At 41.8% G+C, this 15,539-nt stretch overlaps 1 long non-coding RNA gene across 1 annotated transcript in view; it reads right to left on the bottom strand.

Annotated features, from left to right (window-relative positions):
- Positions 1-332: 332 nt before the first annotated feature.
- The window catches only part of LOC140191697 (uncharacterized), a 37,572-nt gene continuing 22,365 nt past the window's right edge, over positions 333-15,539 (bottom strand). Inside the window, exons 2-3 of the long non-coding RNA XR_011883881.1 lie at positions 10,317-10,436; positions 333-398 (exon numbers count right to left, since the gene is read on the bottom strand). This is a non-coding gene — a long non-coding RNA (uncharacterized lncRNA). The remainder of the gene's footprint in view (positions 399-10,316; positions 10,437-15,539) is intronic.

The following is a 15,539-nucleotide window of genomic DNA, read 5'->3' as shown; positions in this document are numbered from 1 at the left end:
ATACGCAAACTAGTATTTATCAAGGTCAGCAGGTATGGCAGACTTAATATAAAACAGTATGAGTCTCTCAAAACATTTCATGATGATAGGAGTTAGAGCAACTGGGCGGTAGTCATTAAGGCAGTTCACTGTACTTTTCTTTGGTATGGGTATTATTGTGGCTGACTTAAGGCAGGTGGGGGACTACAGACTGTAGTAGCGAGAGGTTGAAGATGGTAGTAAATACTCCCGCTAGTTGATCTGCGCAGTCGTTAAGAATCCTTCCGGTGACTCCATTTGGGCCAGCTGCTTTCCTCGCATTGACTCCGGGCAGGGCGGATCTGACCTGGTGTTGGTGTAATTGTATAGGGTCATCCTTCTCTGTTAGTGCTGACTGGATGCCGACTTCTCCATTCTGACTGTCAAAGCAAGAAAAGAACTGGTTCAGAGTGTCTGGCAGTGTCCTATCTGAGGAGTTTGTGACTGTATAGCATATGTAATAAGGGCAGCAACATGCGATCTTAGCTTCAGATTAGGTATCTGGGATGTGCTATCCACAGAAAAATATAGACAGCTTACATTGATTCAAACAGGTCTAGTAAAGGTTGGAAAAAACTAACAAAAGGATGGCTCCAGGCACTGCAATACACTGTAAACTGCAGTTACACCAATACTTCCTCATTGGTATTCCAGGTGACAAGAATATCAGTACAAAATCAGGTTTGTTATCACTGATATATGTCATGAAATCTATTGTTTGCTGCAACAGTACAGTACAAGACATAAAAGTTATAATAAGTTACAAAAAATAGTGCTCCTAAATGGAAAGAATCTATTTTCCAGTTGGAAATTAGCAATGGTCTTTTGATTAAAATAATTGACTTTTATTTGCTGAATCCTACATTATATTGAATTTTGCATGAATCCATTTTTGTTAATTTTACTGAATAAAGACTTTTTTTGACTTGCTAGTTGGCATGTGGCCAAGTGGTTAAGGCATTCGTCTAGTGATTTGAAGGTCGTTAGTTCGAGCCTTGGCTGAGGCAGCATGTGGGTCCTTGAGCAAGCCACTTAACCACACATTGCTCTGCGACAACACCGGTGCCAAGCTGTATGGGTCCTAATACACTTCCCTCGGACAACATCGGTGGCGTGGAGAGGGGAGATATGCAGCATGGGCAACTGCTGGTCTTCCATACAACCTTGCCCAGACCTGCGCCCTGGAAACCTTCCAAGGCGCAAATCCATGGTCTCATGGGACTAACGGATGCCTATAACTTGCTAGTTGCAAGCTCTTTTTCTTTATTTTAAAATGCTTTTCAATAATTCGTTATTGAAGTTGAGAAGTTACTTTCATTTTGAAAAAACAACTGAATATCAAGATGGAATTTAACTTCCTATTGAGTATATTCTTCCATTGTTTCTTTCTCTTATATCCACGGAGTAATCTGGTGGAATTTGACATTGGTTAAGGGACATGTTGCTCTGCCACTAAACTGGTTTATTTTGGTTATATTTCAAACTTAGTAAAATTTGTCATCTTACAAATGAGGAAAATGTGAAAACTGTATTTCAAACAGTATAAGCAGGTTTCTCATTGAGTTGGGAGTCTTTCGAACACTGTCTTTCAAAAGATAGTGAAAATTAAGTCTATGAATACTTTAAAGGTAGAAGCAGACAGATTCTTAATGAGCAAGGGGGTGAAAGGCTACCAGGGTAGATGGGAATGCAGAGTTGAGGTTACAATATTCCTTGGTCCAGGTGTGAGTGCTGGATTGGTTTAATCCAGCTTCTCTGTGTGTTTGTGAGTCACCATGTTAATGAAAGTTACTGTGATAATTTGCTATCCCATACAGTCAAATCCACCCTAAAAGGGCACTCCAGACACAATTAATAGATACACCGAGCAACTCTTCAATCAACTGCTTTATCCACAGCGCCTTTCTTTTCTATCCCAGTTCACTTTGACCTTATTTCTCCTCTTTCAGTTCATCATCCCTGTTTACTAATTCTCAGATACTCTCTTCAATGGCTCTGACTCCAGTTCCACTTTTGCCTTGAGCCTGATGCTCACCATCAGTTGGCTTCTCAAGCTCCATTGTCCCATTCCTTTCTTCACCTCAATATCCAACACACACAAATAATGGCTTCAAGCTTCTCATTCCTGAGGCACAACTCTTAAGCCCTGAAGTGCCCCTGATTGCCATATCCCATAAGCAACAATGGCTTGAAGACTTGAAATCACGCTTGTAGCTCCAAGTGTTCTAAATGGCAGCAGTTCATGGATAGGTCCTTCAGCCCACTGAGTCCATGCCATCCCGTATATTTATATAGGTCCTACATTAAGATCTTTGTTTATTCTTCCTGCATTGTACTGCATCTAAATATGACATGTACACGATATATGATGCGCACACATGTGTTACAGGCTTGTTGGTACAAGAAGAATAGCCAAGAAGCAGAAATTTAAACAATTTTCTATGTTTCTTAGTGATTCATTATATTCCCAGTAGAAACCAGAGATTGTTGGCATAGTTAAAATCAGATGGAGTTTGCTGATCTGCCAAACAAGGACCGGATTTTTGGCCTACACCCACCTCTGGGCTCAGCAGAGGCATATTTAGAATCTACAAATCATGTATTGATCAAAATTGTGTCCTTAATTGGTGCAGAATGGTTGTTCTAAATGAAGAGATCAGCACCTTTAGGGGATATTAATGAGACTTTCCTCAACTAAATTTGACTTGTTTTTAAATGTCTCTTATCTGGACTTTGGGAAGCATACAAGGTAAACAGAGGTAGGAATAAGTGGATATTTAAACATGGATGATTGATTTGATTAAAGTCTCAACTCTCTGACATTTGATAGATGGTTTCTGTGATAAGATAGCTTTGCCTCACCCAATCAGGTACTTCCAAACAAATCTACTATTTTTATTAATTCCTTTTTAGTTGACTCCGAAATTTTAGAAGTTCGGAGGTTTTCGCATCCTAATGATAAAGAGTTCTCATTCTTTTCTCATGTATATCACAATTACTCTAGAATTGATAACTTTTTTATCGTCTCTCAATTAATTTTGGTCTGTTACTGCCTGTGAGTTCGATGTAATCACTGTCTCTGATCATGCACCCTTGAAACTTTCAATCAAATTAACTGATGTAACTTTCAGCACTAGACATTGGCGGTTCAATTCTACTCTGCTTCAGGACTTAAACTTTGTTAACTTTATTAAAGAACAGATTGCCTTTTTCTTTTCAACTAACTTTACGGAAGAAATTTCCAATGGGATAATATGGGATACTTTCAAAGTATATATCAGTGGGCAAATTATTTCATATTCTGCTGGATTGTAAAAAATGAATTATTAATGAAATATGTACATTGGTTGATAAGATTAAAGAAATTGATAAAAAAATATTCTGCTGCTCCTAAACTGGTGCTTCATAAAAAGAGAGTTGAATTTCAGATGCAACACAGTTTGTTATTAGCATCCCCGATTGAAAATCAATTACTTAAAACTAAGAGTCAATTTTATATACATGGTGATAAATTGTGTAAATTACTCACCAATCAATTGAAAGCTGCTTCGGCTAAACATCAGATTATTAAAGTTCGTAAACGGGATGGTATTTTGATAGTTGACCACGATGAAATGAATAAATCTTTTCAAAAATTCTATACCTCTTTTTACCAATCAGAATTTCCTGACAATTCTACCATAATGCATGAATTTTTAAGGAAATTGAATATTCCAAAATTACCACTTAATGAATGTTTAACACTAGATGCACCCATTACGGAAGAAGAAATAATGAAAGTAATTTTCTCAATGAGTTCTGGTAAAGCACCCGGTCTGGATGGGTATACAGTAGAATTTTTAAAATTTTTTTCAAATCTACTTTCTCCTTGGTTATGTAGAATCTTTAAGGATGCCTTATTTGTAGGTAAATTACCACAGTCCTTTTATGAAGCATCTATTTCTTTAATTCCTAAAATAGATAAAGACCCCACTGAATGTGCATCATATAGACTTATATCCATGTTGAATGTGAACTCCAAAATCTTTTCCAAAATATTAGCAATTAGATTGGAAAATGTATTGCCACAAGTTGTCTCTGATGACCAGACAGGATTTATTAAAAATCGTTATTCGTATTTTAATGTTAGGAGGTTAATGAACATTGTATATACTTATGTCTCCCCTTCCCCCACCACCACTCTGCAACCCCGTCTCCCTCAGATCCCACCGTCAGCTCCTGGGCCCTCAGAGGCTCCATCTTCCTCTCATCCCAACCATCCCCTCTCCACTGACACCCCCAGCCTCCCCCCTCCCCCCTCTGATCCCAGCTCTCAAGATTCCAGCCTTGAACTCCAGGCCGGGTCTTTATGTGTTGCTGTTGTGACTCCCGTCTACCCTTCCCCCAACACCACTCCGCAGCCCCGTCTTCCTCAGATCCCACCGTCAACTCCTGGGCCCTCGGAGACTCCATCTTCCTCTCACCTCAACCCCCCCCTCCATTGACACACCCAGCCTCCCCCCTCCCCCCTCTGATCCCAGCTCTCAAGATCCCAGCCTTGAACTCCAGGCTGGGTCTTTATGTGCTGCTATTGTGACTCCCGTCTCCCCTTCCCCCACCAATACTCTGCAACTCCGTCTTCCTCAGATCCCACCGTCAGCTCCTGGGCCCTCGGAGGCTCCATCTTCCTCTCACCCCAACCCTCCCCTCTCCATCGACACCCCCAGCCTCCCCCCTCTGATCCCAGCTCTCATCCGTGCCAGGTCTTTACCATCTCCTCCGACCTTCAACTGTCGGAGGCAGAACGCTCTGTCCTCAGTAAGGGCCTCACCTTTGTCCCCCTTCGCCCACACCTCAGCGAGTTCCGTGTTCGCCATGATGTGGAACTTTTCTTCCGCCGTCTCCTTCTCCAAGCCTACTTCTTCTGCAAGGACTCTTCCGCACCCACCGATGACCCCTTCTCCCGTCTTCAACCCTCCTCTTCTTCATGGACACCCCGCTCTGGTCTTCTGCCTGCTCTGGATCTCTTTATCGCTAACTGCTGACGGGCCATCAACCGTCTCGACTTCACCGCACCTTGTCCCCATTCCAACCTCACTCCTTCGGAACGCTCTGCTCTCCACTCCCTCCGCACTAATCCTAACCTTATTATTAAACCCGCCGATAAGGGGGTGCTGTTGTAGTCTGGCGTACTGACCTCTACCTTGCCGAGGCACAGCGACAACTCGCGGATACCTCCTCTTATTTACCCCTCAATTGTGACCCCAATAAGGAGCACCAGGCCATTGTCTCCCACACCATCACCGACTTTATCCGCTCAGGGGATCTCCCATCCACTGCTACCAACCTTATAGTTCTCACACCTCGCACTTCCCGTTTCTATCTCCTACCCAAGATCCACAAACCTGCCTGTCCTGGCTGACCTATTGTCTCAGCTTGCTCCTGCCCCACCGAACTCGTTTCTGCATACCTCGACACGGTTTTATCCCCCCCTTGTTTAATCCCTTCCTACCTATGTTCGTGACACTTCTCACGCTCTTAAACTTTTCGATGATTTTAAGTTCCCTGGCCCCCACCGCTTTATTTTCACCATGGATGTCCAGTCCCTATATACTTCCATCCCCCATCAAGAAGGTCTCAAAGCTCTACGCTTCTTTTTGGATTCCAGACCTAATCAGTTCCCCTCTACCACCACTCTGCTCCGTCTAGCGGAATTAGTCCTTACTCTTAATAATTTCTCCTTTGGCTCCTCCCACTTCCTCCAAACTAAAGGTGTAGCTATGGGCACCCATCTGGGTCCTAGCTATGCCTGCCTTTTTGTTGGGTTTGTGGAACAGTCTATGTTCCGTGCCTATTCTGGTATCTGTCCCCCACTTTTCCTTCGCTACATCGACGACTGCGTTGGCGCTGCTTCCTGCATGCATGCAGAGCTCGTTGACTTTATTAACTTTGCCTCCAACTTTCACCCTGCCCTCAAGTTTACCTGGTCCATTTCTGACACCTCCCTCCCCTTTCTAGATCTTTCTGTCTCTGTCTCTGGAGACAGCTTATCCACTGATGTCTACTATAAGCCTACTGACTCTCACGGCTATCTGGACTATTCCTCTTCTCACCCTGCCTCTTGCAAAAAACGCCATCCCCTTCTCGCAATTCCTCCGTCTCCACCGCATCTGCTCTCAGGATGAGGCTTTTCATTCTAGGACGAGGAAGATGTCTTTAAAGAAAGGGGCTTCCCTTCCTCCACTGTCAACTCTGCTCTTAAACGCATCTCCCCCATTTCACGTACATCTGCTCTCACTCCATCCTCCCGCCACCCCACTAGGAATAGGGTTCCCCTGGTCCTCACCTACCACCCCACCAGCCTCCGGGTCCAACATATTATTCTCCGTAACTTCTGCCACCTCTAACGGGATCCCACTACTAAGCACATCTTTCCCTCTCCCTCTCTCTCTGCATTCTGCAGGGATCGCTCCCTACACAACTCCCTTGTCCATTCGTCCTCCCCATCCCTCCCCACTGATCTCCCTCCTGGCACTTATCTGTGTAAGCGGAACAAGTGCTACACATGCCCTTACACTTCCTCCCTTACCACCATTCAGGGCCCCAAACAGTCCTTCCAAGTGAGGCAACACTTCACCTGTGAGTCGGCTGGGGTGATATACCGCATCCGGTGCTCCCGATGTGGCCTTTTATATATTAGCGAGACCCGACGCAGACTGGGAGACCGCTTTGCTGAACACCTACGCTCTGTCTGCCAGAGAAAGCAGGATCTCCCAGTGGCCACACATTTTAATTCCACATCCCATTCCCATTCTGACATGTCTATCCATGGCCTCCTCTACTGTAAAGATGAAGCCACACTCAGGTTGGAGGAACAACACCTTATATTCCGTCTGGGTAGCCTCCAACCTGATGGCATGAACATCGACTTCTCTAACTTCCGCTAATGCCCCACCTCCCCCTCGTACCCCATCTGTTACTTATTTTTATACACACATTCTTTCTCTCACTCTCCTTTTTCTCCCTCTGTCCTTCTGAATATACCCCTTGCCCATCCTCTGGGTCCCCCCACCCTCCCGACCTCCTTGTCTTTCTTCCCGGACCTCCTGTCCCATGATCCTCTCGTATCCCTTTTGCCTATCACCTGTCCAGCTCTTGGCTCCATCCCTCCCTCTCCTGTCTTCTCCTATCATTTTGGATCTCCCCCTCCCCCCCAACTTTCAAATCCCTTACTCACTCTTCCTTCAGTTAGTCCTGACGAAGGGTCTCGGCCTGAAACGTCGACTGCACCTCTTCCTAGAGATGCTGCCTGGCCTGCTGCGTTCACCAGCAACTTTTATGTGTGTTGCTTGAATTTCCAGCATCTGCAGAATTCCTGTTGTTTGTATATACTTCTTCATCTAAAACTCCAGAATGTGTTATTTCGCTTGACGCCAAGAAGGCGTTTGATAGGGTTGAATGGGAATATTTATTTAACATGCTTGAGAAATTTAATTTTAGCCCAAAATTCATATCTTAGATTAAATTGATATATCATAGACCTTTGACTTCTGTACTTACCAATAATCAGAGATTCCCCCTTATTTAGGCTTTTTCGAAGTACTAAAGGTCCTTTAAGCCCTTTACTATTTGATATTGCTTTGGAGCCCTTGGCAATCGCTCTTCATGATTCACCCAATATATTTGACATTATTTGTGGGAATGGGACGCATAAGGTATCACTATATGAAGATAACTTGTTACTATATATCTCTAACCCAGAGAAATCCATCCCTGCAGTAATATCAGTTTAGTAGTTTTTCTGGTTATAAATTGAAACTTAATAAGAGTGAGTTTTTCCCATTAAATATGCAAATTCCACTCTATAGACAATCACTATTTAGACTGGTTACTGATTATTTTACTTATTTGGGTGTTAAAATTACTAAGAAACATAAGGATCTATTTAAAATTAACTTTTTACCCTTAATTGATCATGTTAAACAACTGCTTACTAAATGGTCCCCATTGTCCTTATCATTGATTGGTTGAATCAATGCTATTAAGATGGTGGTTTGGCATTGCTGAACTTTAGATTCTATTATTGGGCAATTAATATTCAATATCTATCGTTCTGGACACAAGATTTGTATGAAATTCAATGTCCACGATGGGTGAACCTCGAGTGTAAGTCTGTACAGGGGTTTTCATTGGCTTCTGTTTTAGGGGCTCTGCTTCCCTTTGCACTTACTAAACTGAATAAACAAATGATTAATCCAATAACTAAACATACAATACGATTATGGTTTCAATTTTGTAAATTTTTTGGATTGAATAAATTTATCCTATCAAGTCCTATTATATCCAGTTTTTTCATCCAAACATCCAGAACTGATCAAGCTTTTCTTTTATGGAAAATGAAGGGAATAACATGTTTTTGTGATTTATTCATGGATAATTGTCTCATGTCTTTTAAACAGTTGTCTAATAAATATAATTTGCCTAGAACACATTTTTCCAGATATTTACAGATTAGAAACTTTTTGAATGTTATTTTACCTACTTTTCAGATACCACATCAAACTCAAATTACAGAAAAAAATTTTAGGATTAAATCCCTATCAGAAGAGTTTAATAGCAATTATTTATGATTTAATTATGAAAATACATCTAGGTATTTCTGATAAAATTAAGAATGAATGGGAAAAAGAACTTCAGACATAGAGAAATGGGAGAAAATTCTCCAACTAGTTAACACTTTATCAATGTGTGCTAGACACGCTTTGATACAACTTAAGGTGGTTCATAGAGCCCATATGTCCAAGGATAAGTTAGCTCGTTTTTATTGCCGTATAAATCCGGTCTGTGACAGATGTAATTCTGAGATAGCTTCCTTGACACATATGTTCTGGTCTTCCCTCTTTTAGAAAAATATTGGAAAGACATTTTTGATATTATTTCTGATGAAGGGTCTCGGCCCGAAATGTCGACTGTACCTCTTCCCAGAGATGCTGCCTGGCCTGCTGTGTTCACCAGCAACTTTGATGTGTGTTGTTTGAATTTCCAGCATCTGCAGAAATCCTCGTGTTTACGTTTGATATTATTTCAGTGGTTTTGTGTATTGATTTACAACCTCATCCTATTACTGCAATTTTTGGATTAGCAGTGATGGACTCTAGTCATTTATCCCTTTCAGCTTGTCATTTGATTGCACTTGTTACCTTAATAGCCAGACAATCCATTTAATTTAAATGGAAAGATTCTAATCCCCCTACTACATTTCAATGGTTTTCCCAAACTATAACATGGAAAAAAATAGGAGTGGTACTGTCGATCCTTCAGTTAAATTTGAAGAAACTTGAAGGCCATTTATTCAACATTTTCATATGATGTAAGCTGACCTTTTCCAAATCCTTTTCAATAACTTTTTGTTTGTGCATAGAGGAGTGAACTAATGACAAATAATGATTTTAACCGATGAAACATGCCAGCCCAGCCTTTGTTTTGTTTTTTTTTTTAAGTGTAGGGGGACTTTTTCTTGTATAAAATTTTCTGAATCTTTTTCATGTTCAGTTATTAAGAGATTGGGAGGCTTAAATTACATATGTTATTCGGAGTCTGTGTCTGTATACGTTAACTGCTATCAATGTAATCCCTACCTTTTTGTATCATTATTATTGCTATGTTTATCAATTCGAAACTTAACAAAAAAGATTGAGCTTTAAACATTGCAGCCTTTCAAACAAGATCAGCATAGATTTAACTGACAGCAAATCATATGGCTCTGCTGCCATGACAATGGTCAGGATAAACAGACACCTAGATTTGCCTCTTTTGTTGGAGTATCAGCAATATTAAAGACCAATCAATCAGAGTCAGCATTTGGAGCAGTTTATAAAAATACAATTAGTATGCATCCACTCAAAGAAGTTCATGCAGGTATATATAAGGTACCCTGGAACAGCTTTGATCCACACATATCTAACATTCCCAACCCTCTTCCTTCCAAGAAAGGCTGTTTATTAGAAGACAAGAGCCGCTTTCAGGCAGGGTTCATAACACTGTGAGGTACCCCAACAATGAGGTACATAAGTATTAATGGAAATACTTAGGAAGTCGGGCTACATGTGTAGGTAGTGAAAAATCAATATTTCAGGTCAGAGGCCATTTGTCAGAACTGAAAAGAAGCTTCCCTCTTCCCATAGTTGCAGCCAGACCTGCTGAGTATTTCATTTTTAGATTTTAGATTTTCAATATCTACAGTTCTTTTTGATTTTCATATACAATTCCAATTCAGGTAGAAATGTTTCCATGCAGATGGAGGTAGGGGATATGCTCACCATAGACCACAAGAAATAGGAGCGGATTTAGGCCATTCAGCCCATCGAGTCTGCTTCGCCATTCCATCATGGCTGATCCTGGATCCCAGTCAACACGATCAGGAAATTATCAACTTCCGCCTTAAACATACATAGAAAAACATAGAAACACAGAAAACTTACAGCACAATACAAACACTTCAGCCCACAAAGCTGTGCTGAACATTTCTTTACCTTAGAAATTACCTAGGGTTACCCATAGCCCTCTATTTTTCTGAGTTCCATGTACCTGTCCAGGAGGCTCTTAAAATACCCTATTGTATCCGCCTCCACCACCATCGCTGGCAGCCCATTCCACACTCTCAGCATAAAAAACTTACCCCTGACATCTCCTCTGTACCTACTTCCAAGTACCTTAAAACTGTGCCCTCTTGTGCTAGCCATTTCAGCCCTGGGAAAAAGCCTCTGACTATCCACACAATCAATTCCTCTCATCATCTTGTACACCTCTATCAGGTCATCTCTCATCCTCCTTCACTCCAAGGAGAAAAGGCCGAGTTCACTCAAACTATTCTCATAAGGCATACTCCCCAAACCAGGCAACATCCTTGTAAGTCTCTTCTGCACCCTTTCTATGTTTTCCACATCCTTCCTGTAGTGAGATGACCAGAGCTGAGCACAGTACTCCAAGTGGGGTCTCACCAGAGTCCTATATAGCTACAACATTACCTCTTGGCTCTTAAACTCAATCCCAATTTATTTTCCTTCCTCTCTCTTCTCTTCCCCCCATCCTCCCATCCATACTCATTGCTTAGACACCAGAACTCAGCTGCCACAAACCTGATTCAAAAGCGATCTAGTGGGAACTGAGGGGGTGGATAGGAAACACTTGGAGACAGATGCTGCTTCATTGCAACTCAGCATGCACATGTGAATGACACATGAAAACTAATCTTCATGACCACTCTCTCCCATATTTTCCATTTCATTTCAAATGTTGATGTTTAAGGGGATTCTTAACCAAAATTAGGAATATTTTATCTGACTGATGTGAGCAATGTTTTATGAATGGGAGTTTCTTGGGATTGTTTTTAGCATGAGGAGTCAGAGGTCTTTATGTTTCTTACATCTAGCGTCAAGTTCTTTCAGGTATTATGCAATGCTGGTTCGTTGTAGTGCAGAACTCCTGTAAATTCCACTTGTTATTCATGGAATGATCCTCATATTTTGCAAGAACAACAATCCACTTCTCATAATAGATTTTATCTGACTTTTTGAATAAACTTCAAAAAGCACAGATGTTGCAGGAAGTTTCTGCCATGACTTGAGGAGAAGTTAAAAGTTACACTTTTCAAAGATGGGCTGGATCTTCTCTCCAGAACTTGCTAGGCACCATAGAAGAATTTTTATTGGCTGTCTGGTCACTCTATAACAGTAAGGCATGCTTTTGAGCAAGAGTTCATGACTTAAATAGGTCTTTATGGAACATTGAACAGAAATGCGCTCAAAATGGTCATAATTGAGCATAAGTATAGCGGTGCTAGTCAGAAACAATAGTCTAATAATTGAACTTGAACCCGCACCATCTTTTCTATCAAAGTTGATGACCTTGCATTTTCCAAATTATATTCTATGTTCTTATGTATGTCTAATATGTTTTGCCCCTTTTCTTAACCTGTACATACTACATATCCCACAGAAATCTCTTCGCACCTTCCTCACAATGCACACTGCACCTAGTTTCGTATCCACAAATCTCTTTTCCATTCTGTATGAAACAAAGGAACTAATTGTCAAAGCTCATGATGGATAAATTAACATTGGCTGAACGTGTTAATTATCTTTACCTGTTCTGTCAACCCATGCTCAAAATGTCACAGCTTAATTTAATTACTGCACATACACTTGTATTTGGATGTCAGCAGTGGAAAGCAATATGGTGGAGGAATTGCAACACACAATTACTTGACATGTGACACAATCATTACAGGGCACACATATGACCTTTCAGTTGTGCACCCACTGTTGCCAGCTGCTGATTTGTTCTTTGCCACTTAGGAACCCATACAAAAGAATGTACCATGCAGGAGCAGGGCTGATTTAAGGATGTCATGGAAAGAGAACCATTCATTGTGTGTTTTCCTGGTGCTCTAGCTTCATTCTAGTACTGTAAACTACTCCTTATTGTGGGTTAATTACAAAAGAATCAAAGGGAAGTTGATGGGTGTGTGAGATACAGGATGAATTGCAATAGTGAGGAAAATAGGAAGGGGCTTGAACTAATAAGATTTCTCCCTTGGCAAGGATCTGATGGTGTAATGGCTTCTTCCGCATTGTTATAAAATAAAGGCATCTGAACTATCAGAGGACTGGGATCATTTGGGGATTTTAGGTTTAGGGTCCATTAAGTGAGTTCAGGAAGATGGACATTTGGGCATCAGGGGGTTGAGCATTAGGTCAGTGAGTTGGAGGGAGATGGGTTTTATACACAAAATATAGGACGCAAGTAATGGGGAAGGGAGGGAGTCCCAGTTCAGCCAGTGAAATCCATTTGTAGTGGGAATCACCATTTGATGCAAATGGACAGCAACGAATTTCCAGAGCCATAAAAAATGACCTGGAAATAGTCATTAGTGCATTTCCTAGAAATGAAATTTCTACAGCTGTATTATTGAATAAAGTACTTAGGTCAAGGAGCTTTAAAGGGCACACTTCACATTCCTGTTGTTGGGGAAGCCTTTTAGGACCGAGATTAGGAAAAACTTCTTCACACAGAGTGGTGAATCTGTGGAATTCTCTGCCACAGGAAACAGTTGAGGCCAGTTCATTGGCTATATTTAAGAGGGAGTTAGATATGGCCCTTGTGGCTACGGGGGTCAGGGGGTATAGAGGGAAGGCTGGGGCGGGGTTCTGAGTTGGATGATCAGCCATGATCATACTGAATGGCGGTGCAGGCTCAAAGGGCCAAATGGCCTACTCCTGCACCTATTTTCTATGTTTCTATGTCTGCAGTCCGCCACCAGGTCTTCGTACCTCGCAAGCTTCCTCTCATGAGCCTCTTGGCATCGGGTCTCCCATGGTACTGTCAGACTTATTATCAGAGAAAACCATATCAAATAAAGCAACAGAAATATCCATAAAATTTGAGAATAATTAAGAACTGTCTGAAGGATGAAAAGCAGTGACTATTGTTGGAAGAGTTATGTGAAAATATAGGATCAGAGTTAAGTGGGTACAATCTTGGGACACCTGACATTTCTAATCTGATTGCCAATTTTTAATCAGAAGCTATATATCAGTTAAATCGCAAGTTGGAGAAACTTTTAAGTCAGAAGGGTGGGGCCATATGGTGGGCAAGATTGTGGTCAGGAATTATAAAATAGTTTATATTTAATGCTGAGGCATTCATTCTCAGCTATTTCAAAAACTTTAATTTAGTACTTAGGGGGACCAGCTTGGAGCTCAATGGGACTTGGAAAATGCTCTATTCAGCCTTGAAAGTAAGTAGTTAGAAAGAGATCTGATGGATCTACATATACAGTTTTTGAAATAGCTGAGAATGAATGTGTCAGCATTAAATATAAACACTGTTTTCTGTTTAATTAAACTACAATCTGTGGAAAAAGAAACTACATCTGTTTCTCTTTCCACAGATGCTGCCTGACCTGCTAAGTGGTAAATCTCCTCTGTACCCTTTCCAATGCTTCCACATCCTTCCTATAGTGAGGTGACCAGAACTGGACACAGTACTCCAAGTGTGGCCTAACCAGAGTTTTATAGAGCTGCATCATTAGATCGTGACTCTTAAACTCTATCCCTCGACTTATGAAAGCTAACATCCCATAAGCTTTCTTAACTACCCTATCCACCTGTGAGGCAACTTTCAGGGATCTGTGGACATGTACCCCGAGATCCCTCTGCTCCTCCACACTACCAAGTATCCTGCCATTTACTTTGTACTCTGCCTTGGAGTTTGTCCTTCCAAAGTGTACCACCTCACACTTCTCCGGGTTGAACTCCATCTGCCACTTCTCAGCCCACTTCTGCATCCTATCAATGTCTCTCTGCAATCTTTAACAATCCTCTACACTATCTACAACACCACCAACCTTTGTGTCGTCTGCAAACTTGCCAACCCACCCTTCTAACCCCACATCCAGGTCGTTAATAAAAATCACGAAAAGTTATCATGGAAAAGGATAGAATCAGAGAGGACAGAAAAATTTTTAATTGGGGAAGGACAAATTGTGAGGCTATAAGGCTAGAACTTGCGGGTGTGAATTGGGATGATGTTTTTGCAGGGAAATATACTATGGACATGTGGCCAGAACAAAAGTCCCAGAACAGATCCTTGTGGGACACCACTAGTCACAATCCTCCAATCTGAATGTTCTCCCTCCACCACGACCCTCTGTCTTCTGCAGGCAAGCCAATTCTGAATCCACCTGGCCAAACTTCCCTGGATCCCATGCCTTCTAACTTTCTGAATAAGCCGACAGTGTGGAACCTTGTCAAGTGCCTTACTAAAATCCATATAGATCACATCCACTGCACTACCCTCATCTATATGCCTGGTCACCTCCTCAAAGAACTCTATCAGGCTTGTTAGACACGATCTGCCCTTCGCAAAGCCATGCTGACTGACCCTGATCAGACCATGATTCTCTAAATGCCCAGAGATCCTATCTCTAAGAATCTTTTCCAACAGTTTTCCCACCACGGACGTAAGGCTCACTGGTCTATAATTACCCAGACTATCCCTACTACCATTTTTGAACAAGGGAACAACATTCACCTCCCTCCAATCCTCCGGTACCATTCCCATGGACAACGAGGACATAAAGGTCCTAGCCAGAGACTCAGCAATCTCTTCCTTCGCCTCGTGGAGCAGCCTGGGGAATATTCCGTCAGGCCCCGGGGACTTATTCGTCCTAATGTATTTTAACAAATCCAACACCTCCTCTCCCTTAATATCAACATGCTCCAGGACAACAACCTCACTCATATTGTCCTCACCATCATCAAGTTCCCTCTCATTGGTGAATACCGAAGAGAAGTATTCATTAAGGACCTCGCTCACTTCCACAGCCTCCAGGCACATCTTCCCACCTTTATCTCTAATCGGTCCTACCTTCACTCCTGTCATCCTTTTTCTCTTCACATAATTGAAGAATGCCTTGGGGTTTTCCTTTACCCTACTCGCCAAGGCCTTCTCATGCCCCCTTCTTGCTATCCTCAGCCCCT

Source organism: Mobula birostris, chromosome X (genome assembly GCF_030028105.1).
Source record: "Mobula birostris isolate sMobBir1 chromosome X, sMobBir1.hap1, whole genome shotgun sequence".
Lineage (NCBI taxonomy): Eukaryota > Metazoa > Chordata > Chondrichthyes > Myliobatiformes > Myliobatidae > Mobula > Mobula birostris.
This window is presented reverse-complemented; position numbering and strand designations above follow the sequence as displayed.